Below are 7,527 nucleotides of genomic sequence, written 5' to 3'. Positions count from 1 at the left end.
GCCCTGATTGCCTCTGGGCTTGGCTCAGACAATCATGATGGTGTGAATGGGGTTAGGGTGCATTTCACATGTACAGCCTCAGGGACTGGAGATTTCCCTGGATCCCCACAGCCAAAGACACTTAGCCTTCTGGGGATCAGAAATCAGAGCTGGAGATAGATGGAGGATGTAAGGTAGCTCAGGGAGTCAGGGAGCAGACTCTGCTGCCAGCCATGAAAAGAAGACAACAGGCCCAGTGACCCAAGATCCCTCGGCTGTCTCCATACCAAGATGGTGCCCCTCATACCCAGTCTCCTTGTGCCCATCACAAAAAGGCACTTCCTCTGGGAGGACCTATTAGAAACAGGTGCTGCTCCCTCTAGCTTTTACATAACCCTCATTCCAGGGCACTTGGCTTTGCAGGAGGAACACAAGGTGAATTTTCAGGGTCCTTGTGTGGATAGACCTGCATAAGCATGCTTGGAGGCCCTGCAAAGAAATGACTTTGGATGAGCATATGGCTGAGGTTCCTGCAGTGGCCCAGCACCCCTAAGAACACCACTTCAGGGGAATTTTATCCCTCCTAGCTCTGATGAAAAACATTAATGGTAACGTTTCCTGGACACTTACTAGGTGACACAACCTCACTGTTCTTGCTGCTGCTGCTAAGTCGCTTCAGTCATGTCAGACTCTGCGACTCCATAGATGGCAGCCCACCAGGCTCCACCATCCCTGGGATTCTCCGGGCAAGAACACTGGAGTGGGCTGCCATTTCCTTCTCCAATGCATGAAAGTGAAAAGTGAAAGTGAAGTCACTCAGTCGTGTCCAACTCTTCGCGACCCCATGGACTGCAGCCTACCAGGCTCCTCCGTCCATGGGATTTTCCAGGCAAGAGTACTGTTCTTAGCATTCCGTATTTATTCTCTCCTAGAATCCCCACAACAAACTGAGGTGCTAGGTGATTACTATTGTAGTCATCTCTATTTTGCTGATAGGAAAATGTAGGCACAGATGTTAGGCAGCTTGCTGACATCTTACATCTTGTTTGTTTTGCACTGAGGATTCAAACCAGACCCAGAGCCTCGCTGGTAACCAAAGGGCCTCACTGCCTTCTAAGTCGTACCTGCTGGGACCTGCCCCTTTTAGGTCCTAAAGGCCTCTTCCACCTGTGAGCAAGATCAGTTGATACCCCTCCTCCAGTGTGAGGTTGTGGCTATTATTATCAATCCCATTTTACAGAAGGAGGCTCAGAGAGGGGAGGCAACCTTACCAAGGTCACACAGCTAGCAAATGAGCATGCCAGAGTTGGAATCCAGTTCTGCTTGCTCCCATCTCCCTTCCTTGCTCTCTAGCTACCCCCTCATGCCTAGGTTTTTGCCTTTCCTCAAAACTCAAGATCTGGTGTGGCCTGGAGAGATGGCCTCATCTGAACCTCACACCGCTACAGAGGAGGAAACTAGCACTGCTTTGCTATCTTGTTAGAGTCAGAAGAGAAGAAACAGACTGAGCATAAAGAAATGTACTCAATGGAGAGAGAAGGAGGGAGCAAAAGAGCAAGAGGGTGAGTGCCTGGGAAGAAAACAAGGCAAGGAAAAGAAATCAAATGAGAAAGAGAAAGGCCCAAAGTGGGGTGAAGGCCTAAGTGACCAGCCATCTGGAAGCAGCGGTGAGCTTGGCGGGGGTGTGTGTTTGTGAAGCAGGGGAGCCAGACCAACAGGTGCAAGGGCCCAGCTGCTGCCAGCCAAGAACTGTCCGGGCTCTGTGCCCAACCGGAAAGAAGGCACGTCCCCCGCAGAAGACTTCTCCAGGGGGGTTGGGCTAAGGCAAACTCTCAGCCAGCCTGGTGGGGCTTACCCCCAAAGCCTTCCTTGGGATGAGGAAGCTTCCCACAGCCCCTTTGCATTTGCTTCAAACTGCTCAGAGCTGCCTGCTCTGAGGGGATGGGTAAATGCCAATTCATGCTGCCACCAGCTTGAAACATGGGACGGAAACATGGGGAAGTGGAAATGCCCACCCAGACCTGACTGGTCACCTTTGCAGTCAGCCTGAGGCCTGACTGAGTCTGATGTCCAGAGTCCAGGTCTTTGCCATCGGACTGACCTTTGTTCAAGACCTGAGGCTGTCACTTCCTAGCTGCGTGACATTGGACAAGTGACTTTAGCTTGTTGGGCCTCAGTTTCCTTCCATGTAAAGTGGGAGAAGTAAGAATACCTACCTTATGAGGCTGTGCCAGGGTCGAATGAGATAATGTCTGTGGCTATAAACTCTCAAGTGCTATACACATGTGAGTAATTACTCTTCTCTGACCCCTGTTCCCTGCTGCTTGGGGGATGGAGTCAGCCTTCCAATCCGAGTCCAGTTCCAAGCTTGACTTCACCTCCTTGGCCCTGTTTTCCTCATTGTCACATATGCCTGTGTGGGAAGTCAGGCCTCCTGACCCATCGGGGTGGGCTAGGGGCTGGTTGCTGTTCCTATGCAGTGGTTCCTTCAGGCCACAGACATGAACTGAGCCCCTGCTCATCCCTGTTTTGGTCATCAAGGCCTCAGAGGGGACCATGGTGCCAATTTGACCCTGAAGGAGTTCCCAATACAGTTGGGGGGATAGAAAAGCAGACTGATCAAACCAAGCGGGAGATAGGAAGAGGTGACATCTGAGGCGAAGGCCAGCATTCACCAGGTGTTGGGGACAGCATATGCAAAGGCATTAATGGGAACTAGGAGACCAGCACAGGATGGGGCTAGTAAGGTCACAGGAGTTGGACTTCAATGCCATGTTAAGAAATTCAGCCTTGATGTGCACTGAGGGTGACGTGGGCAGATGATACGTGGAGCCTGGTACAGTTTGTTACTCAGTAAAGTATGTGCATTGCCCCAACCTTCTCCATCCACCCTCCAACCCCACCAGCAGGCAGTTGAGCTGAACCCTAAGCGTACAGGAGAGATCTCAGCGCTTTCTCTTGAATTCAGGCTGATAAGGCACTTGATCCCCTGTTTCCCATTCCACCCACCCCACTCTCTGCCAGCTTCCCAAGCTCAGTAAATGGCGCCTCTAGTCACTACGTTTCTCAGGTCCAAACCTCGTCTTTCCCACTGTATGTCCAGTTGATCAGCAGATTCTGTCAGCTCTCTCTAAAATATATCCAGTAGTCAAATCACTTCTGACCACTTCCACAGCCACAACTCTGGTCCAAGTCACTGTCATCTCTCACTCTCTTTAAAAAAAAAAATTTTTTTAAATTGAAGTATAGTAAATTTACAGTGCTGTGTTAATTTCAAGTGTACAGCAAAGTGGTTCAGTTATACATATATAGCCACTGTCATCTCTTACCTAGATCAGTGCTGCAGTTTCCTGACTGGTCTCTTTGCTCCTCCATTCTGTTCTCTACAAAGCAGCCAGAGGGATCCTGTCCTTCTCTGCTCAGGAGGCTCCAACAGCTTTCCATCTTCCACAGGGCAAAGATCGAAATCCTAATAGTACCTGTAGGACCTTGGCCCTTCTACTTCTCCACATTTTCCCCTCCTTCCCACCCACCCCCCCATTCCCTTCACTTTAGGCACACTGGCCTTGATGTTTTCACAGGTGACAAGGTGGTTTCTGTCTCAGGTGCTTTGCATTTTGCTGTTCCCTCTGATTGGAATACTTTCCAAGAGAGCCACATGGCTTGTCACCTCACTGCATTCAGGTCTTGGCTCAATGTCACCTCTTCATATGGGCCTTCTCTGGGCACCCTATCTGAAACAGCAACCCTGTCACTCTTAACTCTTGCCTTGTTTTTTCTCCATAGCACTGATCACCACTTACCATATTTATCTGTCTGTCCAGCTAGAATGCATGCTCTATCAGGGTAGAGATTTCTGTGTTTTGTTCACTTTTGAATCTCTGATGATTAGTATACTACTTGGCACATAGCAGATGTTCAAATATCTGTTGAATGAAGGAATGGCTGAGCCAGGGAGTCTAGCTTCTGGGTGTGGGAGAGAGAAGTTGCAGGAGAATCAGAAGTGACATGGGGCAGAGATTAGCCAAATAGGCTCAGGAGTGGAATATGAAACAGATTCTGCAGAATATTCCTCAAAGGAGAAAAAGATATGAATGAAAGTCAGATGGAGGCTGCTATGTAGGGGAGAGCGTAGTAATTCATGGGCAGAGCGGGTAGGGCTAGAAGGATGGCAGTTGCCCCTCTCTCCTGCCTTCTATGCTGGTAACCCCAGAACCATGCCATGGAGCTGACAGGCACCTTCAGAGGAGGAGGTCCAGTCAGCCAAAAAGCTTCTGGGCAGTAGCCACCAGCCCGGCAGAGAAGCAAGCCAGGGAATACTGGAGAAGACCTTGACAAATGATAGTTGTCCCTGTCCCCTTCTCCCCACCCCTGCCCCCAGTATACAGCTGTGATTTTGGTGGTTTCTCTTCCATTTGTCTACATTCACAGACACACATAAACATTATTTCCACCTCTCAGTTTAATTTTCATTCTTACCCTTATTTTGTCTTTATCTCCATTTCCAACTAATACAAACCCATGCCCTCCTTGCCACTCACAGTGTGGATTCCAGTTGATAGACATTTGAGTCATTTCCACCTTTTGACTATTATGAAGAGTTCTGCTATGAATACTCATGTACAAATATTTAAATTTAGGTGACTTTCTGGGGGAAGATGTGTTGGAACTGCACTGGATGTTGAGAGTTAGCCTGGGCACCTGGGGGCACCAGGAGGAGCTGACAGTCACTGCTTTCCCTTCAGCTCCTCACCACATTCACCTGAGTCCTACTATGTGCTGGTCAGGAGTTCAGGAGTGGTGACATGAATACAGGTGGGAAAGGTCTTGAGTGTAATGGAAGAAACAGATAGTTAAACAATAACTTACTGCTAAGCATATAAAAACATGTCCAACTCCACTAATAAAATCAGAGCAACCAAAATTGAAACAACAAACACTTTTGGTGATCAAAATCCATCACCTGTTTTGTTTGTTTTTAATGTCCACACCCTTTGATCCAGCAGTTCCATTTTAACAAATGTATCATAAGAAAATAATACAACAAATGTGCAAGAGTGTAAGAGAGCATCGTCATTGCAAAAACTTTTCTTTGAGGCAAAATTCACATAACATAAAATTAGTCATTTTAAAGCCAATAATTTGGTGGCATTTGGTGTTGCACAACCACCACCTCTGCCTAGATTCAAAATACTTTTATTATCTCAAAATAAAATCCGTGCCCATTAAACAGTTACTCCTCATTTCCCCCTCTGTCCAGACAACAACCAATCTGCTTTCTGTCCTTATGCTTTTGCTTATTCTCGATGTTTCATATAAATGGAATCATATACTGTGTGACTTTTGGTGTCTGGCTTCTTTCACTTAGCATGATTTTTTGAGTACTGTAACATGTATCCATACTTCATTCCTTTTTATGGCAGAATAATATTTCACTGTATGCATATGCCACAATTTGTTCATTCATTCATCTGTTGGTAACATTTGAGTCATTTCCACCTTTTGACTATAATGAAGAGTCCTGCTATGAATACTCATGTGCAAGTATTTGAATATCTGTTTTCAATTCTTTTGGGGCATATACCTAGGACTAGAATCGGTGGATCAAATGGTAATTCTATGTTTAACTTATTGAGGACTGCCAAACTGTTATCCATAGTGGCTGCACCGTTTTACATCCCTATAGCAATATACGAAGGTTCCAATTTCTCCACATCTTCATATCCTCTTGTTATTTTCTGTTTTATTTTTATTATAGCCATTCAAATAGGAATAAACTGGCAACTCGTTGTGGTTTTGATTTGCATTTCCCTAATGACTAATTCTGGAGAAGGCAATGACAACCCATTCCAGTACTCTTGCCTGGAAAATCCATGGATGGAGGAGCCTGATAGGCTGCAGTCCATGGGGTCGCGAAGAGTCGGACACGACTGAGCGACTTCACTTTCCCTTTTCACTTTCATGCATTGGAGAAGGAAATGGCCACCCACTCCAGTGTTCTTGCCTGGAGAATCCCAGGGGCGGTGGAGCCTGGTGGGCTGCCGTCTATGGGGTCGCACAGAGTCGGACACGACTGAAGTGACTTAGCAGCAGCAGCAGCAGCAGCAATGACTAATTCAGTGTTTTTATTTGTAAGGAAAAATGAGAATATTCTGAATGTTCAGCATTAAGGGACAGGTTAAACAAATTTTGGAGCATCCATATAATGTGACCACTTTAAGAGATCAGGTATGCCTGATTTTTTGGTATGTCTGATATATGTCATAGTAAAAGATAATATGGTAGTTCTTTGTGGATTGATATGGAAAACTGTCCACGGCATATAACGAAGTGAGAAAAATCAGGTTACCAGACAGGATGATTTCATTTGTTAAAAAAAAATGTCAAGTGGTCATACATGCATAATGCCAACTCCCTAGGGTCAGGGATTATTGTCTGCTTTGTCCACAGATATAACCCCAGTGCCTGTCACTCTGCATGGTACATAGCAGGTAGTCAATATATATTTACGGAAAAAATGAAAAAAGTCTGGAGACATAAACACCAAACTGCTAATAGTGGTGTTTGCTGAGGTATGGTGTTATGAAGGAACCATTTTCCTATTGTTTGAATGTTTTCCTTGAGGCATCTATTGCAAAAAAATAAAAAAAAAAGGTCTTTCCATTACTCTCTCTCTCACCAAGTAAGAAAGGCACTGTAGGCCAGTTGAGGGAGGAAAGCATTAGGGCTCCTTCCATCAGAGGTAAACAGAGGCTTCTCAGCCACTTTGGAGCTGAGCCTCAGCAGGCTCACTTCAGTTATACCAGTGGCTACAGCGATCTTTTTAAAATGCAAATCTGATCAAGCCACTCTTTGGCTTAAAAGTCTCTGATGGCTTCTTACCTGCAGGATCAAGTCTCGCCTCCTCTACCTGGCACAGAGGCCCTTTGTGACTGGCCCCTGCTATTTTCCTTCTTGTCACTCACTAATATATATCTCAGTTTTTTCTTATGGAAATTTAAAAGCACATAAAAGTAGAGAGAATAGTACATCCAACCTCCATGTGTCCATCAAACATGAAGCTTCAACAATGATCAACATTTTTCAAATTTTGTTTCACTTATCTCGACCTACTTCCTGCTGCCACACACCCATACACTTGCCCCTTCTGGAGTAATTTTAAAGAAACCCCAGATATATTATTTCACCTGTAAATACTTCACTTTGTATCTTTAACAGTTGAGGACTTAGATAAATATATAACTACCATGCTGTTATCATACTTAACAAAATTATCAATAATTTTTTAACATCACCTAGTCTCTGTCCAAATTTCCCCTATTGTCTGAAAAACATCTTTTCACAGTTGATTTACTTGAATAGTCTAATATTCTGTGTTCCAGAAACACTGAACCGCATGTCACTTCCCTAAATTTCATGTGCCTTTGCCTGAAATGTCTGCCCCTGATGCCTGCTCCAAGATCAGCTTAAATATTGTAGCCTTCATGATTGCCCCAGTCTAGATTGCCTGTCCCATTTCTGTGTCCTGTAATACCCAGAATGTGAAAC

Source organism: Cervus canadensis, chromosome X (assembly GCF_019320065.1).
Source record: "Cervus canadensis isolate Bull #8, Minnesota chromosome X, ASM1932006v1, whole genome shotgun sequence".
Classification (NCBI taxonomy): Eukaryota; Metazoa; Chordata; class Mammalia; order Artiodactyla; family Cervidae; genus Cervus; species Cervus canadensis.
The sequence above is the reverse complement of the archived record's forward strand: the minus strand, read 5'-3'. Positions refer to the sequence as shown.